The sequence below is a fragment of the Centruroides sculpturatus genome, unplaced genomic scaffold (genome assembly GCF_000671375.1).
Source record: "Centruroides sculpturatus isolate CEXI.00-Female unplaced genomic scaffold, Cexi_2.0 scaffold25, whole genome shotgun sequence".
NCBI lineage: Eukaryota > Metazoa > Arthropoda > Arachnida > Scorpiones > Buthidae > Centruroides > Centruroides sculpturatus.
The window spans coordinates 557046-570099 of NW_019384428.1; positions in this window are offsets into that span (position 1 = coordinate 557046).

Consider the following 13054-nt stretch of genomic DNA (forward strand, 5'->3'; position numbering starts at 1 on the left):
ACCAAAAAAAAAAAAAATTCTAATTTTTGTATAGAAGAAAATTAATAATTCTTATAATATTGTAAAACGAAACCATCAGACGCGAAATGTATATTTTATGTACATATAAAGACATATCTGTAAAATTTTCTATGAAAAAACGAATTTTTCAGAATAAAACAATAGATGAATTTGAGTGCTTAGATCGAACATCTTCGATAGAAATCAAATTGTCAGTTGGAGGTGACTCACCCCGCGATCTGGGCTCCGATCCCGTTACGATTCGTAACGAGGAGGGGGATCAATTAGAGAGCGGGACAGATCGACATCGACCTATCGGAATGTTCGATCTGGGACCGGAAGAAAACTTATAAAAACCGAGTAAAGTCGGATGTGACGCACTCGGTTCTTGGTCTTGGCTTCAAAACGTTTCTTTCACGGAATTCTCATGCTCCCTCTCAACATTAGTGAAAGCAGCATCGACAGTAGAAGATTGACTTCGACGTCTAACCCAGAAGGTCACCCAGGTGTTTTCCGATGACGACCATCCTTCCCAAGTGTGCAGTGCGCCCCGGGGCCATCGCTCTCCGCATAGATTCACCGGAAGCTCATCGTTCGTATGGACGATTGACTCTCTTTTTATAGTATGGACTGGTTCGCCCTTGGATAGGCCTTACGCCGATTGTAAAGAGTAGATGTAAGCATCATTTCTATGTTTAATAAACGGTTTACGATGGAAGATTGTCTCAGTGAATCCTAACGCTCCCACACGACGGAGTTGACCGCTCGGCTGTCGAAAAACTCCTCACCCCAATGGGTAAATTCCTCACCCTTGTGGCTAAACTCACACAAGTCTTAGAGTGATTATTTAAGTGGATTCAACTATATTTACACTTCGAAATAAAATAAAAATATAATTTAGTGTTGTTATGTGTTTAGTGATTAATATGAATTAACAAAAAATAAATGAAATTAATTTAATTTATTTAATTGCCACTTTTTATTGTTTTTGGATGTTGAACTTTTAATATAATAAAATGTTTTCTTGCCTGAAGAGATTCAAACAAACAATTTATCAATACTTTATTTAAGAATTTTCCTGATATACAGTACATATAAGTTATTTACTTAAAAAAGCAAATAATAAATATAAAAAATATAAATTATCATTAAAAATAATAACGATGCAGATATTTGGATGATAGATCGTATATTAAATACAGAATTAGTAAATGCTAATATAAAAAGTAAACACTAGCATTATTTCTTATGAAAAAGTAAATAAATTATATTTATATTTATCATTTATTTATGACACTTTATGTATTAATTAACATTTTAAAATATTGATAGAATAAGTAGTACTGATTTATATATTTTAAAAGGACTTATATTTTTTAAAATACGTATTTTAATATGTTTTCCAGATCAGTTTAATGTTTTCTTCATTAAATTTAAGAAGTGTGGGTGTTATTTATGTTAATGTACAGATACAATAAAACTAAAATGTTTTACGTTAAATGGTAAAGAAGTTTAACATAAATGTTTTTAAAATTGATCTCAAAATGTTCTTTAACGTTTGCCATTTGAGAATAAATTTTATATTTTAATCAAACGGCAAAGCTTAAATATTTTAATTCGTGCCTTCCATTCTTTCTACACGGATAATTTAACCTATCAGTAAGTTATTTCAATTAATACTAATAAGGTAATAACTAACTATTTAAATGTTTCATATTTTGCGTTTATAAATATTCAAAGGTATAAGACCTGAATAAAAAAAAATAAATTTACGTTCAAACTGATTCTTTTATCGAATATAATCAAAAAGTTTAATATGCCACATTTTAAAGGAAAGTATGAAGTTTTACTTAATTATAGTATTATCTAATAAAAGTTATTTCTTAATTGATTTTTCGTCGCTTAACATTAAAGTACTTGAAGGCTTCGTCGTTACTTCAAGTATTTTAACCTTTAATATACTTAACATTTCCGTCTGTAAGTACTAAGTTCAGTAATTTAATTCTTAAAACACTTCACTAGTCTGAAACAGGCTGTAAGATTTGTGTAAAATCAGAAAGCATTTTCATTCAAAAACATTTAATAATATTCAGGCTTACTCATTACTAAAATATTAATAATTAATAGTATTATATTTATTAAAATAATGACCATACAAATAATTTTGAGTCAGTTTAAAATCTTTATCCTTTTTTAACAGTCCAACCAGATGAAGATGGTTAACAACATGAAGATACAAACAGTTCTTCGTTAAAAACCGATGATATGATATTAAAAAACACAAACACTAACATTTGATGCCGACTTTTTCTTTGATGATCCAATGTTAACCTTTTAGTATTAAAAAAGTTTTCTGAAACATCATTCAGGTTATCATCTGTTGTATTTATAAACATCTGCAGACACCTTGAGACTTTATAATTTATGTAAATATGTAAATTGTGATGATTTTTCGAATTTCTACCTAGGATCTGCAGATGGGTCCGAGTTAGCAGACCCATTGTACTGTCATGAAATTTTTTGTGCTTATTTCCTGTAATAATAAATTTAGTAGTATAACCAGTCAATATTATTCACACTATGAATATTAAACGATGAAACTCATCCTCAGTATAGTTACAGTACCTCTTACTCCAACAGATCTTTCGAAGTAAGCTACTTTCGAAATACTCAGACTTCAATCCTACTGAAGCTTTACTGCACTGTACATCCACCGGAATTGCAATTTAGGAAATTTTTTGTCAATCAGTAAACATTAACTTTAGTCCTACAATTTATTACGCAGTTTTTATACATATGCATCTATTTATCGATCAATCTAAATTCAAAAGAATAAATTTTTAAAATGTTGCTTTACTGTACCAAAAAAATTTCTAATATAAAAATACAGTCAAAATTCATTTTTTTATTGTATAGTTTATTTAGAAACTCTGCATTTTATGAAATTAAATAATGTTTTAATATATTAAAGGATATTATCTATTAAAAAATATTAAAAAGTTTTATATTTTGATAGCTGCATGATTAATGCTCTTAAAATAATGTTTTATCTAAATCACATGACTTAATACAGAATAAGAAAGATTTGTTCTTTAAAATTTCTTACTGAATGATTTGGTCATAATAACATTGAAATATCAATCTTTTTACTATTTTTGATTTCGGTACAATATGCATTATTCATATGTCAACTAAAATTGATGATTCAGATCTTTAGAAGTTTACTTGATTTTAATGAAATTGAATGGAAAGAACGTTCTTTTTTTTCCAAATATTTTCGGATTTCTATTTTAATAGCATAATATGAGCATAAAATATTATTATAAGATTTGTTATATCGTAATATTAGCTTATAGTAATAATATAAATTAGAAAGCTACTATTAGCATTTCGTTTGTGTCTGTGTGTTTGAACGAATATTTATAAAATTTCGTTTTATAGTTTTGAAACCTGAGGCAGGTTTATAAAATAAACCGAAACGTTTGTTCATAAACCCATTTGATGAAACAGTGAGTGGTTTTGATGTTACAAATTATCATATCTAGCTTTTATTTTGAATTTTGGACGAATATCTTTAATATAACGTTTACTTGGAGATTTGAATTCATTAGCGCTGAAAGTTTAGTTTATATTCTTACATCATTCTGATGAAAACATTACACACCAATCTTTTAAGAAAAAGGATGAAGCTACAAGTACGAGTATGATTTGTTTATCAACCGTTATTAAACAAATTTTCATTGTTACAGTTGGTATCAGATATTGAACACCAACTGTATTCAATAACTAATATCATTGAGTATCCATAGTGATGAGAGTGTGACGATTAAAGTGTTGTTGTTTCGTGGATAGCAGCACAATTTGAATCTGATGATACGTGTGCGGCCTGAGTACCGTCTTATGTTTTATGAAGAACGGCCACGAGAAAAATAATATCCGTCGTTGAAATAGATAACTAAAAGAGATGGAAAGCCTATTGGAAAAGCAGCAAGCAGCATTCATAAAGTTGATCAGTTAGTGAAGAGTCGGTTTAAAACATTTGAAGAAATTTTATCCGCAGTTAAAAGAAATCAGTGCGTAAATTATGTGCCCAATAATTAGGACTTCTAAAAACAACTGATCACAGAAATCCCAAAACAAGTCTACATTTCATGGCTTATAAACTTAAATTGTTTCATGAAATCCTTCAACGATTTTGCCGTAAATATTCTTAATAAAATTGATAAAATGAGCAGTTTTTACATCGCACAATCTTCAGTGATGAAACCTACTAAAAACCATTTATTATTTAACGTCCATAAAAATTATATTTATATTAATGATGTCTCCAAAGTTCAGCGAATTTTTCACAAAAAAAATAATTTATCAGGAAGCACGCGAGCGTCATTCGATGACAAGCTCCACGACGAAAACAAGCTTAAGCAATGGCATAGTCGAACGGTGCACACTCGGTAAGTAATCTTACGATTTTTTGTTTATAGCATAATTTATATGCATTATTCCTAAAAAATTATACAGGTACGTATTTTGGAAATGTTGAGTCGAATTAGTCTAGAATCGATTAATTTTATGGAAGAAAGCTTTCAAACAGCCGTAGTCCGTAAAATGCATACGTGCCGGGCTGTGATTGACTCATGTATTCAAGGACTCTTAGAACATCAATTTCATAAAGAACGGACTTTGTTATAGGGGGGTCGATTGTATTTATGTCGTAAACGCGTAAATGAAATATGAAATACATTTTTTGCCTGAAAGTAGTATAAGAATCAATATAAATTCTCTAAAATAGTTTATTTTATAAATTACAGCATAAATTTTATTTCCAAGGATTAATTTGAAAGAAAAAAATTGTACAACAAATATACAAACATTTTTAACGATTTCTTATTTCATAGAATAATTAACATGATTATAGTATGTTTTAATTTTGATACTTTTTGAAATAATAATTAAATTGGAAACATTTCGTTTTATAGAAACAAATTCGTTTATAACTCCTATTTTTAAACATTTTTTGTTCAAAATCTCTTAATAAAATGGATTTTATTTATTTGCGAATTTGTAATATCTCTTAGATTAATTCGAATTAAACTGTACCTGTTGGATCAATTTAGAAATTAATGCTATCTTAGATCGTTGGTTAGAACACTCTTGATGAGACCTGTGTTTCTTAGGGTAAGAATTTAACTGTTTAATACAAATACTGTAAACTTTATTACACATATGTAGAATATTATTACAACGAAAAAGTTATTATAAGGTGGTCGCCGCGTGAGGTCCAGGTACCATATAGGTTACACCTACTTTGAGCGTTTCTGAACGGCAATACGTGATTTCGTATGTGAGAATAAGGGTAAGAGAATGGAGTAGGAAAGGACGTGATTCGGTTGGAATTGATTCATTCAACACAATATCCTACATTAAAAACATTTATTAGACGACACGACAGATGATGCTGCAATACGTTACACGGGATATTCGCGATTTCCCGCAGAGAGAGATTACAAATTTTTGGTACCTTTCAATCCGAAACGAGAATCCTCGTTAAGGATCGTCAGAATGTAGTATTTCACGTTCGTTTGTAGTTCAGGAGAGAAGCAGCAAGTAGAGTTATGAAGAGTAGTCTGAGGGCACAGAAGAGCACTAATCCATAAGAAGTGCACAAGCACAGTGATCAGAACAGTTGAAAGAATGGGCGACGACTGACTGAAATCGGCCGTTCCTCGTTGTATTCAAAGCAGAAAATACCTTAGAAGTGAACTTGAGTGGCGGGAAAGGTGTTACTATCGACCGTGAGAAAGCGTAAGTTGACACTCTCAGATCAGAAAGTTGACATATATTAGCTTCTGAGTCATCCTTGAGTTGTTTTCGTTTTACTTGTTTGATTCTCACATTATCACACAGATAAACAATTAATGTCTTATATATCTCCTAAAATGCATTTCGGTCCCGGTTTTAATGGCCCTCATCAGTTAGGTAAACATCTTTTAAATATACGGCAAAAATTTCTCCTAAAGAATTTATTACAAGATTAACACATAAAAAACGATAGAATTATAAAACTTTTAGTCATCAAACTGTTTAAAAAATCGCACACTTAGCTGTCGACAGCTTTACAATTGTGCTGTGAATACCTTGACAATATATTATGCAACACAGTGGATTATCAAATTAAAAGTGGTGTTGTTTCACAGATATAGCTACCAAAGCGCTTTATGGCTTTATTACTTCTCATACTATATAATAATATTCTACGTATGTGTAATAAAGTATATTTGTACTAAATATTTTTAAAAAAAGGATTAAAGGCTTATTGTTAAAAGTTAACTAATTACTATTAATTATTGATTCGTTAAAAACTGTAATTTAGTGTTACGTAGAAGCAGTTTTAATCGTGACTTTATGTGAAAATTCGTTTTTGGTTTGGCTCATTATGATTAGATCTGCAATTTAAATGTCTGCACAGATATCAGATAAAGGGTCTTGATAAATCTTTTTACACATGACATTCAAGAAAGTTCAAGAAATGCAGACGTTTTCGTGTCTAAATCCTTCGGGAACATAGAAGAGCTGTTTTCCATCTAGCTAAATTTAATGAAAACATTTTTCATAGCATTACCAAGTATTCTTCAAAACTTTACTGAAGTTTTCAAACTCCAGGATTTTCAATAATTTAAACGTTAGAGTATTGATAAATGAAAATGAAAAATTAAAATTCTTACTTGTAAGCATATTAAATGACATAGCTAATCGATGAATCATTAATGAATGGAATATCTTTACAATCTACGTTTTATTCTCATTTTTCAATTTAAATACTGTATTAATTATTTTTATTTTAAAACAATGTTACCAAAGAAAAATACACCATTGAGAATAAACGACAAATATTTGTTTGTTGCATAATTTATGTTTAATGTATAAATTACATAAGACAGTATATTTATACTAAATTTCATTTATGTAAACATTGATTAAATTAGTGTATATATATTATATATATTGCATATATATATTATTTTTCGGTGGAATGAAAAGGGCTTTTCATATATATATATATGAAAAGCAAAAGACCTATGCTATACAGTATTCATGCTTGGAACATTCTCAGACACTAGACTCCACCCATTAATTAAATGACCCGTAGTCCATAAAAAGCTCAGCGTAAATTGTGCGGTGCCTTATGTTTAGTTACATTAGAGTAGTATTGTATAGTATATATACCATATATGCCATATATACTATAGTCAAGGCCGGCATGAACTTTGCGAAGCCGGGTTGTTCGTTTTTGTACCATAACAGTTTACACAGACCCTGGCTATAGTATATATACGAATAGTTTAAGTCTAAACCCAGATCTGATAATAAATTATATATATTATATTTAATTATGGTATAATTCAATGGTATTCAAAAATTTTAACAGTGCGACCCCATTTCGGGTCGCGACCCATAGATTGATTCGTTATAATTAAAGCAAAATATGCTGGTCACTGGTATAATTAAAGCAAAATTATATATTGTTTTAATTTTTATCGCGATTATTTTGACTTTTTTTAGATTTTTATGTTAAAAAATAAATAAATTAAAATAACATGTAGTTAAAAGTTTGGAAAAGCATGTCATCTATCCTTAAGAACAATAGAGTATTTCTAAGTAAATAATTAATTACATGCCCATTACTCCTGAAGTTCCTTTTTTTTGAAACTTTCAAGGAAATTTATAATTATATAACTTCTAGAGAACTTTAGACAAATTTTGTAATTAGCCAAAAAATTTCCTGATCTCCCCAAGTGTTTAAATTTGAAACATATGTCAAATATATTTTTATTTCCTTTAAATTATTAGTGTAGTTTTACCTCGAAAAAAATTAATTAATTAATATTTTTTTCAACATTAATTTAACACACAACAGATCTCAGGAGATTGCAATTTTTCTAAATTACTTATTTAATTAAAGTATATTTTTTATACACTAAAGATTTTTTAAACTAACAGTTGACTGCTAGAGCTAGAAGAAGTTAACATAACAACTTAGAAAATATATACAAATTGTGTCTTTGTACTCCATGAAGTAAACATAGATATCAAGTTATAAAATGATAAATAATATTAACTTTTATAATAATATATTAAATATCATATGTAGTATAATTTTATATCAAATTATTTTAAAGATAATACTGTCAAATGAAAACTATATTCAAATAAGTTCAAATAAATATTTTGACATAGCATATCCGAACTATAGTCCCTGGGCCAAATCAAGCCTGCTGCACGCGTTAATTCAACCCGCAAACATATTCCACACATCACTTATAAATGATAGAAATAGACCTAAATTTGCTATAGAATATATGCAATGTACAAAATATTTCTTCGTGCCTGTCTACACCTCAGGCTCAATTTGGTCGGCTAATTAAAATCATGTTTAAAAACATGTTTGGTAAAATTATTCTTTAAAGAATTATACATTAATAAATTTAAGATTTTCGTTAATAAATAATAAATTTTGAAATTATTACATACATAAATTTCTGTATTTATTGTTTATTTTTGTTTGTTTAAGGAACTAGTCTGAAAGTGATACTTTCATGGATTGTTTTAACATAATACAATACTATTTAGATAGGTTTAAACCTATCCACGAACGGAAAATCTCGTAACGAAACAATTTTCTATATAAAACACTATTATATGTCGAAAACGTCAATAACGCAGGAGACAATTTTGGGTACCAATTTCATAACATAACCTGCGTAAAGCAGAATTTTTCAGTGTAACAATAGTTAAATTTTAAACCACGATTAAGAAATGTCTTTGAAACAAAATACTTTTACAGTTGCTTCTATTCTAATTTATTAATTTAAATATTTTTCAACTTTTCTTGTTCCCTACATAAATACAAACATGATCGTGTATAAACCAGAAGATTCTTCACCTTCCTTTTCAGACAGGTTTTACTGTATTAATTTAAATACATATTATGTACAATTTATTTTTTATATTTTAATAATTTACTTATTTATATCCTATTTTATAGTATATCTTATTAATATATTGTAGAATTTCTTGGAATGGCAATTTTATAAAAATTAATTTTAAGACAGTCTGTTCAAAACTGAGAACCGCCATTTATTCACTTCTAGTGTTCGGCCAAGCAGCCTAAAAAGAAAGGTCGGGTCGTCAAATGTTTATATTATGAAACACTAGAAGTAAATAAATGGTGGTTCCCAGTTTTGACAGATTGTGTTTTCAAATTAATTTTTATTAATATATATTAACCAATTTAAAGATAATCATAACACATCGACATTTTAACGGCCATTCTATAAATATATATATATATATTTTTTTTTTAATGTAAAAAGTAAAATAAAATACTTTGTAATCGATTGTATAAATTACCTAATTAATTTAATTTTTGTACAAAATGTAAATACATTTAACTAGTTTATGAGAAATCGTTATTTTAATTACTTGCCAAATTTAAATTGATTGCCTTTAATGAGATAAAAATATTGTTAAAGACGATTTTTAAGTTGAAAAGTAAATATTCAATTTCAAACTAATTTATAATTTTAAATTTATCAAGAAACTAGCAATTTACACCGTATAGAAAAACGGAGAATAAATTTTTAATTTATTAGTTATTTATTACATATTTATTTTTATTTGCTTTTAGTCATAAAAAATTTTAAAAAATACTTTAGATCATTTTTCATTTTTTTATTTTAAAACTTTCTTATTAAATAAAAATTTGTTTTGTATATAAGAATGGAATGAATTGCTTCAGATATTTGTTTGTGTTAAGTTTAATAAATATTGTAAATATTAAATCTTATAAATTTGAGAAAATATATAACGAATATCTCTTATTTGCTTCATTGTGAGTTGAATCCGCCTAATACAATTGATTTCCAATGGGCACTATTTTGTAAAAAGTTCTTTTAATGTCCAGAGTCATATAATAGACAACATACACAATAAATAGTTAATCCCTAATTTTGGGATTAACTATTACATTAAATATACCTTTTTAGACAAATTTAATGTAATATTTATTTTAATAATTAAAAGAAAATTAAAATTTAATATTTGTATTATATTTTATACATTTTTTTTAAATATTAAATTTTAAAAATAATTTATTTGGTTACTTCGAGTTTTGTTTAATTTTAAACATGTTTTTATTAAAGAAATAAATTTAAATAAAATAATCTAGAAATTAAATTATTATGTATTAAATTAGTATTTTGTTTCTGTCTTTAAGACAAAGTGTTATACATATTTTAAAACAATATGTATAAGCGAAGAAATCAAATAAAGAATGAATACTTGAATTTAGTCTTCTAAAATTTTCCGATATTCCCTTGTCTTTGTCATTAAATAAATTTTCTGAAATATAATACAATTAGTAATGATTGTTACATGTCAAACTCACTTATTCAAAGACTATAATTAAAGTTTGTAATTAAAAATTACCTCTGTAATATAATATTTTCTAAACTTTAAATGATTTTATAAAATTTTAATTGGAAAATTTAAAAGAATTTTTAATAAAATAAATTCGAGATAAATTTTAAAATGTTTCTCAAAAAATTATACAAAATAAATCAAATAAAAAAATTTAAAAAATTATGCCGAGGCCAGACAGAGAGCTATGATATGGAGACTATGGGCTCTACTTCAGTAAGCCCATTGTTTTGTGGGCTCTTCAGTGGGTCTTGTGGGTTTTGTGGGCACTTCAGTGGGTGGCCAAACTGAAAGCTATAAGAGCTATCTTTTTGACAAAAATTGTTAGTTTGTTCCATGATATTGTTAGCGGATAGGGTGTCCTGGGATGATGATGATGTAATTATCATAGCTCTATATGACCGGTCACATTACGTACCAAGGAAGCTAATTTTTTGGCACATAACGAACATAGCGTACATAGCTCTGATCCTGACATTAGTTATTTCTTTTAATAAAAATTTAATATTTTTTCTTTAATTATTAAAATAAAAGAAAAATAGAAAATTAAATTAAGAAGTTTAAAGAACTATTAATTAAAGAAAAAATACAACACCTTTTTGCTTTAATTTTCTAATTACGTAATTATGTGGAAATAACTATACAGAATTTCAAAGAAATAGAAGCGGTATATCAATTATATCTAATTATCAATATATTTAAAATTTTCTTATCCTCTAGTGTTTTTGTTAATATATAATACACTTAGTACATGTATATATAAACATACATACATACATAAATAATGAATTATTTTCTTTCAATAAAATATATATCTGCTTTCTTCTCTTGTCAATTTTTCAGAACCTTTTTAAATTAGAATAAATTAAAATGCAATAAAAACAACTTATATGTTAATTCTAAAATCTTTAATTTTTTGAATAAAATTTTACCTCTAAAATATTTGTAGATATTTTAGAAGTGTGGGAGATTAATTAAGAAAATTAATGCCCATAGTAACGTCATTACAGAAATATATCAATCCTGAAGAATAAAAGTAGCAGTTACATTTTAATTTTGTTACACTATAGGGTGGACAACCTTTTTAAGTGTTCGTGACAAAATCAAATCTGTGATGCAAAATTTTCTCATATGCGAATCGAATTTTTGGGAGAATATTATTTGGTATAGCAGCTAGACGATGCTAAGGAAAAGTTAGATTTAACGTATTTTCCAGTAAATCAGCAACTTTGCTCATAAGTCAGTATATCGCAGAGATAGATGTCTTGGAAATAGGATGTTTGTTTTATTGGGGTGTGATTTGAAAAACTTGTAGACCTATAATTTCACACTGTTGTCTTTCCGTCCGTCTGTATTTCTTTAATCTCGAGAACGGAGTTAGATAGATTAAAGACTAAACAAGATATGGAAATGTTAGGAGCAGAAGGCACCGATTAACTATATAGAAACTTCTGCTGCAAATCAGACGTCACGTGATTTTAATTCAAAAATTTTCCCTTGAAAGGTGTTAGATGACTGGCACGACACTGTTGACAATGAAAAATTATGATGTACAGGGGCAAGTCACTACTAATAATTTAAGGTGGAGAGCATATATTTTAAATTAAATGAATTTAAAATTTGATTGAAAATTGTAGCTTGAATTGTGATCTTGTCACAATAATACTTTCTATTACTAAAACAGCTGATAGTGTTTGTTTTTATTGTAATTTTTTAATGTCGTTTTACTCGATAAAATTGTATTCTATTAAGCTAAAATATACAGCTCAGCGAATTATTAGTTGTTTTTAAGTTGAACCCTGGGTTGCCTTTCGGAAAAAAATCGTCGGCTTACCACGTTTAGCACGTGTACCGAATGTTGCCCATTTCTGCACTATAGGTTATAGATCATGACGGCATGTATGGGCCCAAGCGTACAGCGGGTCACTTCTTCCCTTTAGTGAATCTCTTTTGCGATTTGTTTTGTTTTGTTTATTGAATAAATGAAATATTTAGAATAATTGCAATAATTTAATACATTTTAATTTGTTTGATCGCAATTTTAGCTACGTGTTCTTTATGTAAATTCTGAAAATAATTATAAGTTCACGTGCATTTTTATTGAAATAATGCTTTAAAAATATGTCTAGTGTCATTTATTATGGAAAGAAATTAACATCAAATGAAATCTCTTAATTTGCATTCATATCTACTACTAAACGTTTCTTATTGTAACAATCAAAAGAAATGACTCTAACTTACAATAATGGTACTTGAAATTAGTGACTCTTAAGGAAACTTAATTAATATTATTTCATAATTTATACTGTTATACAATAATTACAAAAATTCAATATTTAAGTTAAGAGAAAGGATAATTTAAAAAACAATTAAACATGACGTAATTATAGAGCAGTGAATCTTTGCTTATTCCATAAACAAAAGAAATAAAAAGAAACGAGAATGTAAACTTCATTAATAAAAATAAATGATAGAAAGAACGACTTTACTTTTCTTGAAACTATTTTAAGTTTCAAATGTAATTTAACAAAGAAATTACAATATTTTAAAATTATAAGCCTACTGCCATATTCGTAAA